Raw genomic sequence first — 22,726 nt, 5'->3', positions numbered from 1 at the left:
GCTGCCACCATCGATGGGACCTAGGCCCATCTCTTTCCTTTCCCTTTCTATGGCTAGGAGCTGCTTTTCCAAAGCCAATCTTTTGACCATCCTGGCTAACAGGGGGTCATCTTCACTGAGAGCATCCTCAGTGATTTCAGAAATGCTGGACCCTCCTGTGAGGGAAGCAACATTTCTGACTATCATTTTTGGAGACAGGGCTTGAGAGGCCCTGGTCTCCCTATTTAGGACTGGAAGGGGGGAATTGCCCTCCAAGTCACTAATTTCTTCCTCTGTGAAGTCATCCTCAGAGGGGTTGGCTTTTTCAAACTCTGCCAACAGCTCCTGGAGCTGAATTTTGGTAGGTCTGGAGCCAATGGTTATTTTCTTTATATTACAGAGAGACCTTAGCTCCCTCATCTTAAGATGGAGGTAAGGTGTGGTGTCGAGTTCCACCACATTCATCTCTGTATCAGACATTATTTTGCTAAAAGTTGGAAGGCTTTTTAAAGAATCTAAAACTGTTTCTAGAATCTAATTTCAAACTTTTAACAAACTTTTAAACTCTAAAAAGAAATGCTAAACAGGATCTAACACAAGGCCCTAGCAGGACTTTTAAGAATTTAGAAAAATTTCAAATTGCAAAAATGAATTTCTAATGACAATTTTGGAATTTGTCGTGTGATCAGGTATTGGCTGAGTAGTCCAGCAAATGCAAAGTCTTGTACCCTACCGCTGATCCACCAATGTAGGAAGTTGGCTCTGTATGCACTATTTCAAAGTAAGGAATAGTATGCACAGAGTCCAAGGGTTCCCCTTAGAGGTAAGATAGTGGCAAAAAGAGATAATACTAATGCTCTATTTTGTGGTAGTGTGGTCGAGCAGTAGGCTTATCCAAGGAGTAGTGTTAAGCATTTGTTGTACATACACACAGACAATAAATGAGGTACACACACTCAGAGACAAATCCAGCCAATAGGTTTTTGTATAGAAAAATATATTTTCTTAGTTTATTTTAAGAACCACAGGTTCAAATTCTACATGTAATATCTCATTTGAAAGGTATTGCAGGTAAGTACTTTAGGAACTTTAAATCATAAAAATTGCATGTATACTTTACAAGTTATTGACAAATAGCTGTTTTAAAAGTGGACACAGTGCAATTTTCACAGTTCCTAGGGGAGGTAAGTTTTTGTTAGTTTTACCAGGTAAGTAAGACACTTACAGGGTTCAGTTCTTGGTCCAAGGTAGCCCACCGTTGGGGGTTCAGAGCAACCCCAAAGTCACCACACCAGCAGCTCAGGGCCGGTCAGGTGCAGAGTTCAAAGTGGTGCCCAAAACACATAGGCTAGAATGGAGAGAGGGGGGTGCCCCGATTCCGGTCTGCTTGCAGGTAAGTACCCGCGTCTTCGGAGGGCAGACCAGAGGGGTTTTGTAGGGCACCGGGGGGGACACAAGCCCACACAGAAATTTCACCCTCAGCAGCGCGGGGGCGGCCGGGTGCAGTGTAGGAACAGGCGTCGGGTTCGCAATGTTAGTCTATGAGAGATCTCGGGATCTCTTCAGCGCTGCAGGCAGGCAAAGGGGGGATTCCTCGGGGAAACCTCCACTTGGGCAAGGGAGAGGGACTCCTGGGGGTCACTTCTCCAGTGAAAGTCCGGTCCTTCAGGTCCTGGGGGCTGCGGGTGCAGGGTCTCTCCCAGGCGTCGGGACTTTAGGTTCAAAGAGTCGCGGTCAGGGGAAGCCTCGGGATTCCCTCTGCAGGCGGCGCTGTGGGGGCTCAGGGGGGACAGGTTTTGGTACTCACAGTATCAGAGTAGTCCTGGGGTCCCTCCTGAGGTGTCGGATCTCCACCAGCCGAGTCGGGGTCGCCGGGTGCAGTGTTGCAAGTCTCACGCTTCTTGCGGGGAGCTTGCAGGGTTCTTTAAAGCTGCTGGAAACAAAGTTGCAGCTTTTCTTGGAGCAGGTCCGCTGTCCTCAGGAGTTTCTTGTCTTTTCGAAGCAGGGGCAGTCCTCAGAGGATGTCGAGGTCGCTGGTCCCTTTGGAAGGCGTCGCTGGAGCAGGATCTTTGGAAGGCAGGAGACAGGCCGGTGAGTTTCTGGAGCCAAGGCAGTTGTCGTCTTCTGGTCTTCCTCTGCAGGGGTTTTCAGCTAGGCAGTCCTTCTTCTTGTAGTTGCAGGAATCTAATTTTCTAGGGTTCAGGGTAGCCCTTAAATACTAAATTTAAGGGCGTGTTTTAGGTCTGGGGGGTTAGTAGCCAATGGCTACTAGCCCTGAGGGTGGGTACACCCTTTTTGTGCCTCCTCCCAAGGGGAGGGGGACACAATCCTAACCCTATTGGGGGAATCCTCCATCTGCAAGATGGAGGATTTCTAAAAGTTAGAGTCACCTCAGCTCAGGACACCTTAGGGGCTGTCCTGACTGGCCAGTGACTCCTCCTTGTTTTTCTCATTATTTTCTCCGACCTTGCCGCCAAAAGTGGGGCCTGGCCGGAGGGGGCGGGCAACTCCACTAGCTGGAGTGGCCTGCTGGGTTGGCACAAAGGAGGTGAGCCTTTGAGGCTCACCGCCAGGTGTGACAATTCCTGCCTGGGGGAGGTGTTAGCATCTCCACCCAGTGCAGGCTTTGTTACTGGCCTCAGAGTGACAAAGGCACTCTCCCCATGGGGCCAGCAACATGTCTCGGTTTGTGGCAGGCTGCTAAAACTAGTCAGCCTACACAGATAGTCGGTTAAGTTTCAGGGGGCACCTCTAAGGTGCCCTCTGTGGTGTATTTTACAATAAAATGTACACTGGCATCAGTGTGCATTTATTGTGCTGAGAAGTTTGATACCAAACTTCCCAGTTTTCAGTGTAGCCATTATGGTGCTGTGGAGTTCGTGTAAAACAGACTCCCAGACCATATACTCTTATGGCTACCCTGCACTTACAATGTCTAAGGTTTTGTTTAGACACTGTAGGGGCACAGTGCTCATGCACTGGTACCCTCACCTATGGTATAGTGCACCCTGCCTTAGGGCTGTAAGGCCTGCTAGAGGGGTGTCTTACCTATACTGCATAGGCAGTGAGAGGCTGGCATGGCACCCTGAGGGGAGTGCCATGTCGACTTACTCATTTTGTTCTCACTAGCACACACAGGCTTGTAAGCAGTGTGTCTGTGCTGAGTGAGGGGTCTCTAGGGTGGCATAAGACATGCTGCAGCCCTTAGAGACCTTTCTTGGCATCAGGGCCCTTGGTACTAGAAGTACCAGTTACAAGGGACTTATCTGAATGCCAGGGTGTGCCAATTGTGGTTACAATGGTACATTTTAGGTGAAGGAACACTGGTGCTGGGGCCTGGTTAGCAGGGTCCCAGCACACTTCTCAGTCAAGTCAGCATCAGTATCAGGCAAAAAGTGGGGGGTAACTGCAACAGGGAGCCATTTCTTTACAATCACTGAGTCCCTGTTGTCCATGTCTTCTTCCTCTGCTTCCTCGTCTTCACTGTCCACAGGCTCCACAGCTGCCACAACACCGCCATCTGGACCATCCTCCTGCAGAAAAGGCACCTGTCATCGCAAAGCCAAGTTGTGAAGCATACAGCAGGCCACAATGATCTGGCACACCTTATTTGGTGAGTAGAATAGGGATCCACATGTCATATGGAGGCACCTGAACCTGCCTTCAGGAGGCCGAAGGTCCGCTCGATCACCCTCCTAGTTCGCCCATGGGCCTCATTGTAGCGTGTGCCTCTGCCCTTGTCCTGGGATTCCTCACTGGGGTCAGTAGCCATGACAGGTTGGGGTAACCAGAGTCACCTGCAAATGGCGAGGGACAACTGTTAGACACGCACTAACCTGGAGGGATATCCCCAGACAACCATTCCCACTGACTAGCTTCCAGGTGCTCACCTAATAGCCACACACTGTGCCTCTGGAGTTGACCCATCACATAAGGGCTGCTGCTACTCCGCAGGATGTAGGCGTCATGCACTGAGCCAGGGAACATGGCATTCACATGGGAGATGTACTGGTCTGCCAAACATACCATTTGTACATTCATCGAATGATACCTCTTCCTGTTTCTGTTCACCTGTTCAATCCTGTGGGGGGGGACCAAAGCCACATGTGTCCCATCAATGGCACCTATGATGTTGGGGATATGTCCCAGGGCATAGAAATCACCTTTCCCTGTAGCCAAATCCTCCAACTGAGGGAAAACGATGTAGCTGTGCATGTGTTTCAGCAGGGCAGACAACACTCTGGACAACACGTTGGAAAACATAGGCTGGGACATCCCTGATGCTATGGCCACTGTTGTTTGAAATGACCCACTTGCAAGGAAATGGTGCACTGACAGCACCTACAGTTGAGGGGGGATTCCTGTGGGATGGGGGATAGCTGACAACAGGTCTGGCTCCAACTGGGTACAGAGTTCCTGGATTGTGGTACGGTCAGGCCTGTATGTGATTATCACATGTCTTTCCTCCATTGTGGACAGGTACACCAACAGTCGGAACACCGGAGGATGCCATCATCGTCTCACAGGCCCCAGCGGACGGTGCCTAAGAAGGACAACAGCGAGCAGAGAGTCAAAGAACTCAGAGGTACGTACCCACAGCTTACACAGAACACCATTCATAATCTAAAAAGTGGCCTGTATGTGTGTTGAGTCTAGGCCTAGGTATGTGTGACGCAGTTGAAAATAAAGGCATGTGGGCCCCTGAAATGGCGGCTGCATGACCTGTAAAGTGGGACAATGGGAGGTGAGGTAACTACGCTGGCGTTGTACACCATCGTGGTAGGCGGTCGAAGACCGCGGCGCAATGCTGTATTGGTTAACATTGGACCCTATGGGTCCCAGGAGCCAATGACGATGTACGCCGGCGGTGACGGTACGCACCGCCGCGGACGTGACCACCATTTTCTATCTGTTCAATCACTCGATACCTGGTCTTCGACAGGAGAGGACCTACACTGCAAGTGCTGCTGTGACCTCGGTCTGGAAGAGACAATGGCTTGAGTGTCTGGGGAAAGGGCCCCTGCATTCACATCAGAGGAGTTGGAGAAACACGTGGATGGGGTCCTCCCCCAGTACACGCTACTCTACGGTCCTCCAGACAAACAGGTAAGTACACTGGGAGCATGCTGTATGGGCTATGCCTGTGTGGCGAGGGGTGGATGTAAGAAGGAAGGGGGGAGAGTGCGGCGTGCATGAAACGACGGTGAGTGCATGTGCCACATCTCAAGGGTAGGGATGGGGATCAATCACTTTGACGGTGCAGTTGGTAATAACTTTCTCTTCCCCCTGTACAAATCATGTAGGTCAGCACCCACCAGAAAAAATACATTTGGCGTGCCATCGCCAAGGATGTCCGGACCCTGGGGGTCTACCACAGATGGAGCACCCACTGCAGGAAAAGATGTGAGGACATTCGCTACTGGAGCAAGAAGACGGCAGAGGCTCCCAACGTGGGAGGGGTGCCCGTCGCACCATGACCCCCCTGATGTTCAGGATCCTGGCGGTGGCGTACCCGGAGTTGGATGTGCGCTTGAGGGCATCACAGCAGTCACAAGGGGGTGAATTCACTTGCATTCTGCTGATTTTGCACGCAGTGGAGGTGTCTGGGTGGGGGAGGTGGGCTGTGGGTTTCCCTAGGACAGGGCGAGTTCCGTAGGCAAGGTCCCTCCGTAAGGCAGGCCATGTGGCACCCCACCGCACCTCTGTAGAGTGACAACTACACCTAGTCATGCCCCTGTGTCATCCATGTGTGCAGATGTCGTCCATAGCCTAGTAGGCCATTTCCCTGGGAATTGAACAGTGGAGCCCAGGAGCACGGCGTAGTGCAGGGGGCTTGTGTGTCAGTCGTGCCCGCCAACGGTAGCTGTAATGCATGCACTCAACATGTCTTTCTTCTGTCGTCCTCCCCTTTTTGTGGTATCCCTGTTCTTGTGTGCATTAGCATCATCAGGTGGAGGAGCAGTGGCACCGGAGCACGAGGGGGCTGCATCCCACATTTCCATGGAGGGCCACACTACGGAATCGGACTTCACCAGTGGGACGGAGTGCGAGGGGAGCTCCACGGCGGGGACAGAAGCTGAGACCAGTGACACGGACTCGTCCTCTGATGGGAGCTCCCTAGTGGTGGCGGCAACATCTGTGCTTCCCCATCTACAGGTACAGCCGCCACCCCCCCTTCCAGCACCGCCCTCCCAGCAGCCCCGCGAGCTTGGGCATCACCTTCGCCCCAGGCACCTCAGGCCCTGCACCAGTCACCCATGCTGCCCTCAGTGAGGAGGCCATTGACCTCCTCAGGACCCTCACTGTTGGGCAGTCTACCATTCTAAATGCCATCCAGGGTGTAGAACGGCAGTTGCAACAAACAAATGCATTCCTGGAGGGCATACATTCTGGTCAGGCGGCCTTTCAGCGAGCTTTTCAGACTCTGGTCTCAGCACTGATGGCAGCCATTGTCCCTGTGTCTAGCCTCCCCCCTCCACCTTCCTCCACCCAGACCCAATCCCCTGTATCCCAGCCTATCACAAGCACACCATCAGACCAGCATGCACACACGTCCACACACAAAGGAAGCTCAGGCAAACATAAGCACCACACATCCCACAGGCACTCACGCAAGCATCACACACATGCAGACACACCAATATCCACTGCCTCAACTGAGTCACCCTCCTCATCGTATCCCTCCTCCCCCCCAGTCTCGTCTACACTCGCACCTGCATGCACTACCTCTGCAGCCACTACTACCATCACCAGCACACCCACTATCACACCCCGCTCACGTGCAGTCACCACCCCCACTACCATTCACAAGTCCCCTGTGTCCTCTCCCAGTGTGTCTGTGATGCCCCCTCCCAAGATACACAAATGCAGGCACACACCCACCCAACAGCCATCCACCTTCACCCAAAGTCAGCAAACGAACACCTCCTACAATCACAACCTCTTCCTCCACTCCCAAACCCCCTCCAGCTACCCGTCCCAGTGTCTCCCAAAAACTTTTCCTGTCCAACCTTGACCTCTTTCCCACACCTCCCCCACCCCGTCTGTCTCCTAGGTCCCGAACTAGCACCTCAGCCACAGCATCTCCGGTACCAGTGGTGCCTGTAGTCACCGGAATATGGAGTGCACCGGCCACCAGGGCAGCCGGTGTGGCACGGAGCCACAGCACAGACAGTCCCCCACCTGTGAAGCATCAGAAGTTGGCCAGTGCCTGGCGGGAGAGGGGGAATACTTCAGCCACCAAAGCTGCTCCCAGGGGTACAGGTGGAAGTGTGGAGTCAGCTGCAACACCTTCCAAGGTGGGGAAGAGGCACAAGAAAGTAAGCAAGTCTGGGCAGAGAAGCACGGCGGAGAAGACCAACATCATCCCCGCTGCCCAGGAGGCCACCGCCACCAGCCCAGCTGCCCAGGAGGCCACTGCCAGCACCAGCCCAGCTGCCCAGGAGGCCACCGCCAGCACCAGCCCAGCTGCCCAGGAGGTCACCGCCAGCACCAGCCCAGCTGCCCAGGAGGCCACCGCCAGCACCAGCCCAGCTGCCCAGGAGGCCACCGCCAGCACCAGCCCAGCTGCCCAGGAGGTCACCGCCAGCACAAGCCCCGCTGGGCCATGAAGGACCACCAGCAAAAGCCCCGCTGGGCCATGAAGGACCGCCAGCACAAGCCACGCTGGGACAGAGAGGACCGCCAGCACAGGCCCCGCTTGGGCATGAAGGACCGCCAGCACAAGCCCCGCTGAGCCATGAAGGTCCGCCAGAAAAAGCCCCGCTGGGCCATGAAGGACCGCCAGCAGCTGTGTCACTACAAAGGAGACCGACCGCTCCAAGCACCGCTGAACAGGGCACCGCCACCTCAAGCACCGCTGAACGAGGCACTGCCATCTCAAGCACCGCTGAACAGGGCACCGCCGTCTCATGCACTCCTAAACAGGGCACTGCCGTCTCAAGCACCGCTGAACAGGGCACCGCCGTCTCATGCACTGCTGAACAGGACACTGCCGTCTCAAGCACCACTGAACAGGGCACCGCCGTCTCAAGCAATGCTGGCCCATGAGCGCCAAGGGCACTGACACTACTGAGTCCGTCACGGGCAGAACGAAGCACTCTGGGCACCATGCCCCCTCCAGAACCAGTGGAGAGATCCATCCACTACCTCTGGCCTTAGCAGGATGAAGCACTCTGAGCACCATGCCCCCTCCAGAACCAGTGGAGAGATCCATCCACTACCTCTGTCCTTAGCAGGATGAAGCACTCTGGGCACCAAGCCCCCTCCAGAACCAGTGGAGAGATCCATCCACTACCTCTGTCCTTAGCAGGATGAAGCACTCTGGGCACCATGCCCCCTCCAGAACCAGTGGAGACTGTTATCCACTTGAGAGACTGTGGCTTTGCACTCCCCAGGATTGCACAGTGGGCAACCCACCCACTGTAGAGACTTGAGAGACTGTGGCTTTGCACTCCCCAGGATTGAACAGTGGGCAAACCACCCACTGTAGAGACTTGAGAGACTGTGGCTTTGCACTCCCCAGGATGGAACAGTGGGCAACCCACCCACTGTAGAGACTTCAGAGACTGTGGCTTTGCACTCCCCAGGATGGAACAGTGGGCATGTGGCCCTCTTGTGGATTTGGCGTCGTGCACTCAACCGGCAGAGGTGCCCCCCCTTTCCCTCCCCCTGCTTTGTTGCTCTTTTATGCCCCTGCAGTGTTCTCTCCGTCATGGTTGGGGATCTTGTGTGGGCCTCGCCCATACCGTGTGTGCCCAGTGTTCCACGGACTTAATTGGAGCACTACTTGGACTACTATGCTTGGTATATATTTTGTACATGGTGTATATATATATTTTTGCCTACTTGATTTTAATATATTACAATGGTTACACTCATTTTCTATTGTCTTTGCATTCTTCCGGAGGGGGCTGGGGGGTGTAACTGTGATGTATCATGCTGTATTAGTGTGTGTTTTGTAGTGGGTGAGGGTGGGGGTGGGGGTGGGGGTGTTGCGAGTGTGTCCCTGTTTTTTCCCTCCCCCCTCCCCTGTGTTGTAGGTACAGTGCTCACCGAGGTCTTCGCCGCCGACGTTCGTGCTCCTGGTAGAGGAGCAAGAAGACAATCGCTGGGAGAATTTGGAGTTCTGGGTCCATGGTGTCCTCGTTCCTCGTGGGGTGTGTAGAGGTGAGCGTTTTCCCTTCGAAATCCTGTTTCCGCCGTGTTTTTATCTGTGGTGAATCCGCCCCGGAAAAGATGGCGGATTGGCCTGTTGTGATACTGTGGGCGGTACTTTGTCCTCCGCCTGTTTGTTTGTATCGCCGTGGCGGTTGGAGTGTTAAAGTGGCTGTCTTTGTTGGCGGTTTCTGCCACGGTCGTAATTGCAAAAATTTTACCGCCGGCTTGTTGGCGGTCTTACCGCTTTAACACCATCCGCCAGGGTTGTAATGACCATCAAAGTGTCTTAAGTCTTTGCAAAACAATAAATGTCTCTTAAAAACAATGAAGGTCTCTTGCAAGCAAAAAGTACCTGGTTTGCGTTCAAAATCTCTGCAAAGGACCGCAGAAGAGTTGATGCCGGGAAAACGGGTAGGTGTGCGTCGGTTTCGACCCTTCGCACACCGACTTGCTTCATTATTTTCCATGCAGGGGAAAGCTTTGCGATGATTTTTGGCATGCGGACTTGGTTCCTCTTCGGGTTGCAGGGTTTTCTGGCACCCCGGGGACTGTGCGTGGAATCCTGGGCTTGCGGAGCAAAGTCACAAGCGCTGCATCAATCCAGTGGGCTTTGCGTGGACATTTCTCCCGCACGGTAGCCGCTGTGTCGATTCCTCTCTGGAAGTCGGGCTGCATCGTCCCGGGCCAGCTGTGCGTCAATCTGGTGGGCTGTGTGTCTATGTTCCCATCACAACACAGGCCCTGTGGCGATCTTCTACTTGCAAAGTTGCGCTGTGTCATTCTGGTTCGGCGTGCAGTGAATTTCTCACTGTGGGCAAGCTGTGTGTCGCTTTTAGCAGGCTGTGCATCGAATTTTCGCCGCACAAGGATTCCAGTTGCAGGAGTGAAGTTTTTTTGGTCCTCAGACTTCCGGGAACAGGAGGCAAGCTCTATCCAAGCCCTTGGAGAGCACTTCTCAGCACAGCCAGGGAGCAGCAAGGCAGTAGGGTAACAGCAAGGCAGCAGTCCTCGTTAGAAAAACAGTCCCAGTGAGTCCTTTAAGCAGCCAGGCAGTTCCTCTTGGCAGGTCTGTTTCATGGATTCTTCACCAGCAGATTTCTTGTCCAGAAGTGTCTGTGAGGTATAGTGTCTACCTCAAGAAGTGTCTAAAGTCTGTGGTTTTGGGTGCTCTTCTTATACACATTTTGGCCTTTGAAGTACGCTTACTTCAAAGGAAAGTCTCACTTGTTTGTGAAATCCTGCCATGCCCAGGCAAGGCCTCAGACACACACCAGGGGGTTGGAGGCTGCATTGTGTGAGGGCAGGCACAGCCCTTTCAGGTGCGAGGGATCACTCTTCCCCTCCCTCCTAGCACAGATGGCTCATCAGAATATGCAGGCTACACCACAGCCCCCTTTGTGTCACTGTCTGGAGAGAGGTGCAAACAGCCCGACTGTCAAACTAACCCAGACAGGGAATCCACAAACAGGCAGAGTCACAAACATGGTTCAAGCAAGAAAATGCCCACTTTCGAAAAGTGGCATTTTCAAACACACAATCTCAAAACCAACTTTACTAAAAGATGTGTTTTTAAATTGTGAGTTCAGAGGTCCCAAACTCCATGTGTCTATCTGCTCCCAAAGGGAGTCTATGCTTTAATCATGTTTAAAGGCAACCCCCAGATTAACGTATGAGAGAGATAGGCCTTGCAACAGTGAAAAACGAATTTGACAGTATTTCACTGTTAGGACATATAAAACACATGAGTATAGATCCTACCTTAACTATAATCTTTACCCTGTTCATGGGGCTACCTAGGGCCTACCTTAGAGTTGTCTTATATATAGGAAAAGGGAATGGTTAGACCTGGCAAGTGGGTACACTTGCCAAGTCGAATTTACAGTTTAAAACTGCACACACAGACACTGCAGTGGCAGCTCTGAGACATGATTATAGGGCTGCTCATGTGGGTGGCACAACCAGTGCTGCAGGCCCACTAATACCATTTGATGTACAGGCCCTGAGCACCTCTAGTGCACTTTACTAGGGGCTTACTAGTAAATCAAATATGCCACTCATGGATAAACCAATCAACAGTACAACTTACATAGAGAGCATATGCACTTTAGCACTGGTTAGCAGTGGTGGAGTGTTCAGAGTTCAATAGCCAACAAAAACAGGTCAGGAAAAAATAGGAGGCAAGAGGCAAAGAGTTTGGGGATGACCCTGTAAAAAGGGCCAGGTCCAACATGACCCCCCACCAGCCTAATGCCAGGGGAGAACAATCAATACCATGATGTACTTCCCTGATTGAGGCGATAAAACAAGGACCCTGGACCACAACAGCAGGGGCATGTTCCAGTTCTATGCCTTCCTGACTCCAGTTGGTTCCCTCTGTCCATACTCTCAGGGCCCACTAAGCCAACCCATGGGGAACCTTTCTCCTCTCCTGCGGATACCCTTTGTGCAGTACCTAACCTTACTTCACTCACAGATGTATCCCAGGGGCCGGATAGTACCACCAGCGCCAACACAGTGGTGTTCCCCACTCCACCCCCTGAATGTGACTCTTATCCCCCCTAGGGGCAACTCTGTCCACCAGGACAGCAAGCCACAGTGGCCACTGACAGCTGTCAGGGATAAGAGCCAGGCCTCTCAAGGCTCTCTATTCACTGTGACTGTGGAGAGCGGGACAGAAGCCCCAGGGGCTGGGCACCCTTTGACCACTCTCCCCTCCACCAGGTCAGGGATGAGAGCCTGACCCTGGTCCTCCCCTCTGGGGCTCTGTACCCTCCCTCCTGGAGCAGTACCCCCAGAGTCCAAAATTGTCAGGGTGCTTATAAAAGCAGTCCTGCACAATTCTTCCACCAGTGCAGGGGTGTTACCCTACAATTGGTCTTGCAACCTGGGGCCTGTACCTTCAGATTAAACTAGGACCAGGGGTGAGGCTTCCCTCCCCCTCCCCTCCCTGCTGGGGTCCTGCACCCCCCAACTAGGAGAAACCCCCCTAGAAGACAACATGGTAGGGGTACTGTTAGCAGTAGCCCCTTCCTCCAGATCAGGGCGGACACCCTGAACCTGGCCCTCTAGTCCAGGGTCTGTACCCTCAGACTGGACCACTGCCTGGCAAACCAGGACTTTCTGGGGGGCATACCGACCCCCCACCAGGTCAGAGTTTAAACCCTGAACCTGGTCATCCAACCCAGAGTCACCACCCTGAGTTGAACTATTGCCTGGCGAGCCAGGACTTCCTGGGGGGCACACTCACCCCCCACAAAGGACACACCGTCCCCAAGGGCCACACAAGAGTCGGCTGGCGCAGAGCTCTTGACCCCTGGCTGTCAGGCAGAGTCTGGATCCCCCCCAAACCAGAAATGGTCTCACCTAGGTCATTTCTGGGGGGCTCTGCTCTCAGAGCTGACCCCTGACCCTCCAGTTCCTCCACTGGGGTCCGTAGCCCCCTCTCAACTCTCTGTCTGGACTTCTGCACCCCCTCACTAGGAGTGGTACTGCCAGACACCAGAACTGGAGGGATGCTGGCTACAGTCACCCCCCTAAGTTTTCCTGACACTGTGGGATCTCCCTCAACAGATGGCACTATGGTACAGGCTAGGCTACCTTCCTGGCGTTCCCTCATGGAATCCTCCAGGACCTGGGACTGGATCTCGGGCACCCTGGGCCTCAGCCCATCCCCATTTCCTCTCCTCTGAGACTGGACATGGAGTCCTTCACCCATCCCACTACACTGGGACGTACTTGGGACACTGCAATCGTATCCCACCTCATCTGGTTGGGAAACACCTAGACTACTCCCTTCAGGAGCACCCCCAAATGCCTCTTCCGACTCTCTGGTACTCACCCAGAGGTCTGCCTCCAGTGTAAGCTCCCTGGGGTCAGAAAACTGACACGCCACCTGGTGTTGGCGTAGCTCTGGAAAATGAGGACCAGACATATGCTCTCCAGCAATTACATCACTCAGCCTCTCACATGTATTAACCAAAGTACCCTTCACCCAACCATCCAGTGACTCAGCCTTGAAAAAAACACCCCACATCACCCTCCTGAGACAGGTGAGACAGTACCTGACTGTCCCTGACACTCAACCCACATTCTTCCGGGATGTCTCCACACTCCATAACCAGGACTTCTACCTGGGGGAGCCGTTCTCCCTGTCACTCTCACCTAGAGCCAATAAAATGTCCCTCCCCTCAGTAGGAATATGACTCCCTGTGCCAGTTCCCCAATCCTCCTCAGGGACCCTGTGCATTTTGGGAACTACCTCATACTCCTAAACCTCCTGGGGTATGTCAACTCCCTCCTTCAGGTAGGGCACCACATTTCTGGGCCTGTGCACTTCTTCAGCAGTACTGGATACAATATTTTTGCTGCCACAATCTGAACTGGACTCAGTCCTCATGGATTCCAGTTTCAGCTCTTTATAGCTCAGCTCCTGAGCTGCAATCCGTTCTTTTTCCTGGGCTAAGGGTCTCTCTGCCTCAGCCCTCTCAATCTCAACATCTAGCTCCACCATCCCACCCTCCTGAGCTATGAGCCATTCATCTCTCACTGGTTCTCTTTCCTCATCTGAGTAGAACTCCTCCTCCTCCTCAGACTCATCTGTTAGTGTTGCCTGCCAGTGTTTCATCTCATACTGAAACAGGGCTGACTCAAGATCCTCCCTTCTGGATTTCCTCTTTACAGCCAGTCCCCTTTCCTTGCAGAATACTCTTAGCTCCTTCTCTTTATAGATGAATAGGTGCCAAAAGTTGACTTCCATTCTGCCAAGGCCTCACGGGTGCAACCCAAAACCAGAGTTATCAATAATATAAACAAGGGGACATCAGAGAACCAAAAGCAAAAAGATGAAAAATCAAGTTGACCTTTAAAAGTGAAATACTTAGCTACTGTATGTCACTGCACAAATACAAGTCCTATCCTCACAGCTGATCACCAATGTTAGAAATGGGCTCTTTGGTTGGCAGTCAGGTTACACCCTGTCCAAGCAAGGACCCTCACTCTAGTCAGGGTAAGTCACACACAATCCAAATTATCCTGTGCCCACCCTCTGGGAGCTTGGCACTGAGCAGGCAGGCTTAACTTAGAAGGCAATGTGTAAAGTATTTGTGCAATAAATCATACAATAACACAATGTAGCACCACAAAAATACACCACACAGTATTTAGAAAAAGATATAGGGCCTGATTACAACTTTGGAGGAAGGTGTTAATCCGTCCCAAATGTGACGGATATACCACCAGCCGTATTACGAGTCCATTATATCCTATGGAACTCGTAATACGGCTGGTGGTATCCGTCACATTTGGGACGGATTAACACCTCCTCCAAAGTTGTAATCAGGCCCATAATGTTTATCTGGATAAATGCATGTCAAAACAATTAAAATGCAATAACTAGATGTTCAGATATCACTGTAAAAGTGATACAAAGGCCCTCATTACAGCCCTGGCGGTCGGTGCCAAAGCAGCAGAAATACTGCCAACAGGTTGACGGTAAAAAAAATGGAATGATGACCGCGGCAGAAACCGCCAACACAGAGAGCCACTCTAACACACCGACCGCCACGGGGGTAGCAGCAAGCACCGCAGCTGTAACCTCCAACAGCCAGGCGGAAAACACGACTCCGCCCACTGTATTACAAGACACCAATCCGTCACCTTTTCTGGGGCGGTAGCAATGCCATCAAAAGCACGGTGGAAACAGTACACAGAAGGGAAACGACTCATCTCTGGACACTCAAGAAAGAACCACGACGCCATGGAGCCCGAACTATAGGTGTTTCCCATGCTGGTCTACCTCCTCCTACACAAGGAATACCAATGGCGGCGAAGACGACCACAGTGAGTACCGCCCCTAGCACACAGGGGAGGGGGGAGGAAAAAGAGAGTGACACACATACGCAACATGCAACACCCCCACCCCCAACAACATACACAAAAACAGATGCAATAACATTACACATCCACCTCGTACCCCTCAGGAATAATGCAAGGACAAAAGGAAGTGATTAAAGTGATTATAATATAATAGTATTTACATATATACAAATGGAGGGACACTTCCCAATCCATAATGTCTGTTAGCCACAGGGCCATATCACATAGGCCAAGGCCCAACGTGACTTCTGCCTCAATACAGAGAAAACACTGCTGGGGGCATCAGGTCGAAAAAACACAGGCACCTCAGGGGGAAGAGGAAGGGGGGTCACCTCAGATGGAAGATGGTATAATGCCACTGCTCCTGGAGGGGGCAACATGCCCGTTACTCTGTCCTGGGGAGTGCAAAGCCACAGTCTCTCAAGTGGGTGGTTTGCCTACTGCTTGGTCCTGGGGAGTGAAAAGCCACAGTCTCTCTAGTGGGGTGTTTGCCCACTGCTTGGTCCTGGGGAGTGCAAAGCCACAGTCTCTCAAGTGGGTGGTTTGCCCACTGCTTGGTCCTGGGGAGTGCAAAGCCACAGTCTCTCTAGTGGGTGGTTGGCCCACTGCTTGGTCCTGGGGAGTGCAAAGCCACAGTCCCACTGCTTGGTCCTGGGGAGTGCAAAGCCACAGTCTCTCTAGTGGGTGGTTTACCCACTGCTTGGTCCTGGGATTGCAAAGCCACAGTCTCTCAAGTGAGTGGTTTGCCCACTACATGGTCCTGGGGAGTGCAAAACCACAGTCTCTCTAGTGGGTGGTTTGCCCACTGCTTGGTCCTGGGGAGTGCAAAGCCACAGTCTATCTAGTGGGTGGTTTACCCACTGCTTGGTCCTGAGGAGTACAAAGCCACAGTCTCTCTAGTGGGTGGCTTCTCCACTGGTTGTGGAGGGGGCTTTGTGCCCAGTGTGCTTCATCCTGGCAAGGAGGGGTGAGTGGATGCCTTCTTCCACTGGTTCTGGAGGGGGGTTTGTGCCCAGTGTGCATCATCCTGGCAAGGAGGGGGTGAGTGGATGCCCTTTTCCACTGGTTCTGGAGAGGGCCTTGTGACCTGTGATGCAGCACTTAGGGAGTGCAAGGTCACAGTCCCTCACTTGGGGGTCAGATCCACAAGATTTGCAGCGGGCAGGATGAATGACATTCCATGGAGGCAGGACTACAGTCCATTCGCCAGCGGCGACGGCTGCACAGTGGTGGTAGTGCCGGTGTTGACAGCGGTGCTGCCAGTGGTGGGGGGAGGCTCCAGCTCTTCCCTTGCAGCCTCGGACGGCTGCCCACTGGGGCTGCTGCTGCTGATGGCGGGGCTGCCAGTGGTGCAGGTGGTGGTGCAGGTGGCGGTGCAGGTGGCGGTGCTGGTGGCGGTGCTGCCAGTGTTGGGGCAGGCTCTAGCCCTTCCCCTGCACCCTCGGCGGCTGCCCACTGAGGCTTCTGCTGCTGGTGGCGTGGCTGCCAGTGGTGCAGGTGGAGGTGCAGGTGGCGGTGCTGATGGCGGTGCAGGTGGCGGTGCTAGCGGCGGTGCTGCCAGTGGTGGGGGGAGGCTCCAGCCCTTCCCCTGCAGCCTCGGACGGCTGAAGTGCCATGGTTGGTGTTGTGTGCTCTGATTCAGCTCCAGCACCAGGCCTCCTCTCCATCATGCCTGCAGTAGCTGGGCCTTTGTCATTGCCCTTGACAGTTGGTGGTCCCTTCTTGCCCTTGGCAGCTGGTGGTCCCTTCTTGGCCTTGCCATTTGGTGGTGCCTCCTTGCCCTTGGTAGCTGGTGGTGCCTCCTTGCCCTTGGTAGCTGGTGGGCCCTTCTTGCCCTTGGCAGCTGGTGTTGCCTCCTTGCCCTTGTTAGCTGTTGGTCCCTTCTTGCCCTTGGCAGCTGGTGCAGGCAAACTGGCTGTGCTGACGCGTGTCTCCTTGGAGCCTCTCACAACTGCAGTAGCTGCTGAAAGTACAGTGGCCGTGGACTGGGTGGCTGAGGTGCTGGCCTGCGTTCTGACCACCCCGGCCCAAAGTGAAGGACAGGGGGTTGGGAGGTGCAGGGAAGAGGTCAAGGGTGGGGAGGAATAGCTTTTTAGGGACACTGGGGTGGGAAGAGGGTGAAGGTTTGGGAGTGGAGGAAGAGGGTGGTTGGAGGTGTCTGTCTGTTTGCATTTGTGTACTTTGGGAGGAGGGGGCACAGACACAGTGGGAGAGGACACAGGGGACGTGTGCATGGATGTAGGGGTGGTGACTGCCAGTGAGGTGTGTGATCTGATAGGTGTGCTGATGATGGAGGCAGTGGTTGTGGATGTACTGCATGCAGGTGTGAGTGTAGACACTACTGGGAGGGAGGTGGATGACGAGGAGGAGGGGGACACAGTGGAGACAGTGGATGTTGGTGTGTCTGCATCTGGAGGGTGTTTGTGTGAGTGCTTGTTGGATGAAGTGTGCTGCTTGTGTTTGTCTGAGCCAATCCTGTGTGTTGTCTTAGGTTCATGCTGGTCTGATGGTGTGCTTGGGATAGACTGGGGTTGAGGGGAATGGGACTGGGTAAAGGAAGTTGCAGGGGGAGGCTAGAGACAGAACAATGGCTGCCATCAAGGAGGAGGCCGGAGCCTGGAATGATCTCTGTTGGGTAACCACACCAGAGTGAATGCCCTCCACGAATGCATTAGTTTGTTGCAAATGCCCTGCCAGCCCCTGGATGGCAGTAACAATGGTTGACTGCCCAACTGAGATGGATCGCAGGAGGTCAATAGACTCCTTACTCAGGGCAGCAGGGCTGACTGCGGCAAGGCCTGAGGTGCCTAGAGCGAATGAGATGCATACCCTCCTGGGTGAGCGGGCATGGGAAACACGCTGAGGGGCTGTTGGGGTTGCCACAGAGCTGTCCACCACCACCAGGGAGCTTCCATCGGAGGAGGTGTCACTGTCAGAACTGTCCCCTCCAGACTCAGCCATGGTGCTCCCCTCACCCTCTGTCCCACTGGTGCCCTCACCATCGGTGGATTCGGCCTGATGGGCCATGTGGGATGCAGCTCCCTTCGTCGCCGGTGCCTCTGCTTCTCTGCCAGATGATGCTAATGCACAGAAGGACAGGGTGACAAAACAAAAAGTGGGGGGAAGAGACCGAGGATACACTTGGTCAATGCCAGGAACAACACCACCGTTGGCGTACACAACACACAGGGAACAGGCCTATGCACTAGGCGACGCACTACCAGTTACAATGCTAGTCGCCAGGCCTTGGAGAATAATGCCTAATGTCAATAGCAGCATACCTGATACCCACAGAACATTGCCCAGTAGTAGATGGCCACTAGCATGTTTGGGGGTGGAGTGCATCAGACCCTGCCCAACATGGAACCTACCCTGCTATTTTCGACTTGGCCAAGGGGCACCCACAGGCCCACATCCCCCACCCAGATAACACCCCACCACGTGCAATTTGCTGAACTGGAAACTATACTCACCCCCTTGTGGCTGCTGTGATGCCCTCAGGCGCCCATCCAACTCTGGATAGGCAACTGCCAGTATGGGGAAAATCAGGGGGTCAGGGTTCGACAGGCACCACTTTCTCATTGGGAGGCCATCCCCAGCTGGGCCTCCGCTGTCTTCCTTGCCCAGCGTCGCAGGTCCTTCCACTGTTTGCGACAGTGGGTGCTCCGTCTGCCGTAGACCCCAGGATCCGCACATCCTTGGCAATGGCACGCCAAATTCCCATTTTCTGATGGGCGCTGACCTGCAGAAAAAGAAACATAGAAAAATGTATCAGCCATACTGTCCGGCCTGTTACACTCATGGCCCACCTTATCCCTCCCATCCCCTTACGCACATACATTGACCACCATACATGCAGCACTCTGCCCAGGACCCCTCAACCACCCCCCCTTACATGAGGCCTACACACACACAGCACTCCATGCATTCAGGCCCACGCATTGTGCTCACAGTGTATTAACCTGTTGGTCTGGAGGGCCATAAAGCAAATGGTTCTGGGGTAGGACCCCATCCACCAGTCTCTCAAACTCCTCCGAAGTGAAGGCTGGGGCCCTTTCCCCAGGTACTCGAGCCATGGTTGTTTCCAGACATAGGTCACAGCAGCACTTGCAGTGTAGGTCCTCTCTTGTTGAAGGTCAGGTAGCAAGTGAGTGAACAGATAGAAAATGGCGGTACTGTCCACGGCGGTGCGTACCGCCTCTGCTGGTGTACGTCACCATTGGCTACTGGACCCCATAGAGCCCAATTATGACCAATGAGGAGTTGCACTGCGGTCCTCGACTGCCTCCCACAACAGTGCACAACGTCAGTGGAATTACATCATTTCCACCTGTCCCTCCACACAGGACAGGCGTCTGCCATTTTGGGGGTGGGAGGGCAGGCCATGGCACCTTACTGCATCACAGCAGACATAAGCACATTAACGGGACTACTTGTAAACATACTCTTTCTGTAACAACATGCAAGACATTTTACTCTGACGATGTGTTTGAATATGACCAGCTGCTCACAGTTTTGCCCCCTAAAGTACAACTGCTGAGGATGATTAAGAGATGGAGACATACCCCCTTGTACAGACCCCTGGTGGACTTGGTAACAATGGAGGACAGGCACATCATCCTCACCTACATACTTGATCGGGCCACAATCCAAGAGCTATGTTCCCAATTGGAGCCACACCTGATCTCAGCTATCTGTCACCCCACTGGGATCCCCCCTCTTGTGCAAATTCTATCAGTGCTACATTTCTTGGCAAGTGGCTCCTTCCAAGTGACAGTGGCCATGGCAGCAGGGAGGTCACAGCCTAAGTTCTCAAATGTGCTGACCAGAGTGTTGTCTGCCCTGATGAAACACATGCGCAGCTACATTGTTTTCCCCCAGGTGGAGGATTTGACCACAGTGAAGGCCGACTTCTATGCAATGGGGCATATCCCCAACATCATTGGGGCAATTGATGGTACACATATTGCCTTTGTCCCCCCCTGGAGAAATGAACAGGTGTTCAGTATTCGAAAGAGCTCGTTGAATGTGCAGATAGTGTGCCTGGCGGACCAGTACATCTCCCATGTGAATGCAAAGTATCCTGGGTCTATGCATGATGCATATATCCTGAGGAATAGAAGCATCCCATATGTGATGGCTCAACTCCAGAGGCACCAGAAGTGACAAATAGGTGAGCCCATGGTCTCCATCCAGTGTATGTTGGTATATGGGTGTGGGGTTGGCCCTAAGGGTGAGTGTGTGGTTAACAGGTATCCCTCAATATTTGCAGGCGACTCTGGTTACCACAACCTCTCATGGCTACTGACCCCAGTGAGTAATGCCAGGACAAGGGCAGAGGAACGATACAATGAGGCACATGGGTAAACAAGGAGAATTATTGAGTACACCTTTGGCCTCCTGAAGGCCAGGTTCAGGTGCCTCAATCTGAGAGGTGGATCCCTGTGCTACTCACCAAAGAAGGTGTGCCAGATCTTCGTTGCATGTTTCATGTAGCACAACCTAGCCTTGAGACGCCAGGTGCCTTTTCTGCAGGAGGATGAGGCTGGAGATGGGCATGTGGCAGCGGTGGAGCCTGTGGCAGTGATGAAGAGAAGGCACAGGATGAGGATGTGGACAACAGATCAACTATTATATGACAGTACTTCCAGTGAAACACAGGTAAGACACTTTAACTTCACCTTCCATTGCTGTTTTGAGTTGAGAATGTTCTCTGGCAGGCTGCTGTTCCCACTACTATGGCCACTTACTGTACCCTTTGACATGTCTATTTACAGATATTTGTGCCCTACTCTGGCTCCTGGTGTATTGACTGCAGCACATTACAGGTCATACCTATGTATTCATAACTGTACAGTCTAATTTCAATGTCTTCGGATTGTTAAACAAATACTTCCTTAAATCATTTGACATACTCCATATGTATGTATTGTATTTTTCAAAGGGTGTTTATTTCAGTGCAGATAAGTAAATGGGGATGTGCAATGGGATTGGGTGATGGTGGAGGAAAGTCCAGGATAGAGTCCACTCTATTGGTATCACAGGTGCATTGTCCAATGGGGCATAGGAAGGGGAGCAATGGCAGTTCAAGGTGGACAGGGTAACACAGTGGGACACAAGGGTGACAATCAGGAGTGTCTTATTTCCTGGGGGGGCTCTTGGCAATGTTGTCTGGCTTCTGCCTGGATCGCATGGACCGTTTGCGTGGTGGTTCTCCTTCTGTAGGGGGTGGGGTGCTGGTGGCCTGTTGTTCCTGTGGCGAGGCCTCCTGTCCACTAGCGGCGGCAGAGGTGGAGGGCTGTTCATCGGTGTGGCTAGTGTCAGGGGCCCGTTGGTGTGCCACTGCCTCCCTCATGGTGTTGCCCATGTCTGCCAGCACCCCTGCAATGGTGACCAGGGTGGTGTTTATGTCCTTTAAGTCCTCCCTGATCCCCAGGTACTGTCCCTCCTACAGCCGCTGGGTCTCCTGTAACTTGGCCAGTATCTGGCCCATCATCTCCTGGGAATGATGGTATGCTCCCAGGATCCCTGCAAGTGCCTTGTGGAGAGTCGATTCACTGGGCCTGTCATCCCCCTGGCGCACAGCATTCCTCCCAGTTTCCCTGTTGTCCTGTGCCCCTGTCCCCTGAACCATGTGCCCACTGCCACTGATCCCAGGTCCCTGATCGTCCTGTGTTTGTGGGGTTGCCTGGGGTCCCTGTAGTGATGGACACACTACTGATTGACGTGTCCTGGGGACAGTGGTATGGGCCTGCTGGGTGGGTGCTGTTTCCTGAGGGGGGAGTGTCAGTGGTGGTATGGGACTGTGCCTGGGTAACTGACTGTCCGGAGGTCCATGATGGGCCAGGTTGGTCATCCTGATCCAGGCGTGCAGAGCTGCTGCCATCACTGTGGCCTCTTCTGTGGGGGGACTGGATGTTGCTAGCACCTCCTCTCCGGTGACGTTGTGTGGGGGACCTGTGGGGATGCAAATGCAGGGTTATTGTTTCTGTGTGTGCCATCTTGTGCATGGGTATGTTGCCCTCTATGGTTGATATTGCCATGGCAGATTGGCCTTAGTGTGAGTTGTTATTTGGTGGGCTAGGTGATTGTCTCTAGTGTGCATGCAGTAGTGATGGTTGTCCATGCAGGTCTCTGATGGGTGTCCATGCATTGGTGTGGCATGCAGGGCTTGGTTAAGGGAGGGGTGGGTTGTGATGTTGGGGTATGTGGGAGGTGGTAGAGTGATGGGAGTGAGGGTAAGGGTGAAAGTAGTAAAGATTTGACTTACCAGAGTCCAGTCCTCCTGCTACTCCTGCCAGGCCCTCAGGATGCATGATCGCCAAGACTTGCTCCTCCCATGTTGTTAGTTCTGGGGGAAGAAGTTGGGGTCCACCGCCTGTCCTCTGTACAGCTATCTGGTGTCTTACTACCACAGAACGCACCTTCCCCCGTAGGTCGTTCCACCTCTTCCTGATGTCATCCCTTGTTCTGGGGTGCTGCCCCACGGCGTTGACCCTGTCCACGATCCTCCGCCATAGCTCAATTTTCCTTGCAATGGATGTCTGCTGCACCTGTGATCCGAATAGCTGTGGCTCTACCAGGATGATTTCCTCCACCATGACCCTTAGCTCCTCCTCAAAGAATCTGGGGTGTCTTTGTGGTGCCATGGGTGTAGTGTGTGTGGTGTTTGTGAGGGTATGTGCTGTGAGGTGCCTGGATGGTGTATGGGTAA

This window comes from Pleurodeles waltl, chromosome 2_2, assembly GCF_031143425.1.
Source record: "Pleurodeles waltl isolate 20211129_DDA chromosome 2_2, aPleWal1.hap1.20221129, whole genome shotgun sequence".
In the NCBI taxonomy this organism is placed as follows: Eukaryota; Metazoa; Chordata; class Amphibia; order Caudata; family Salamandridae; genus Pleurodeles; species Pleurodeles waltl.
This window is presented reverse-complemented; position numbering follows the sequence as displayed.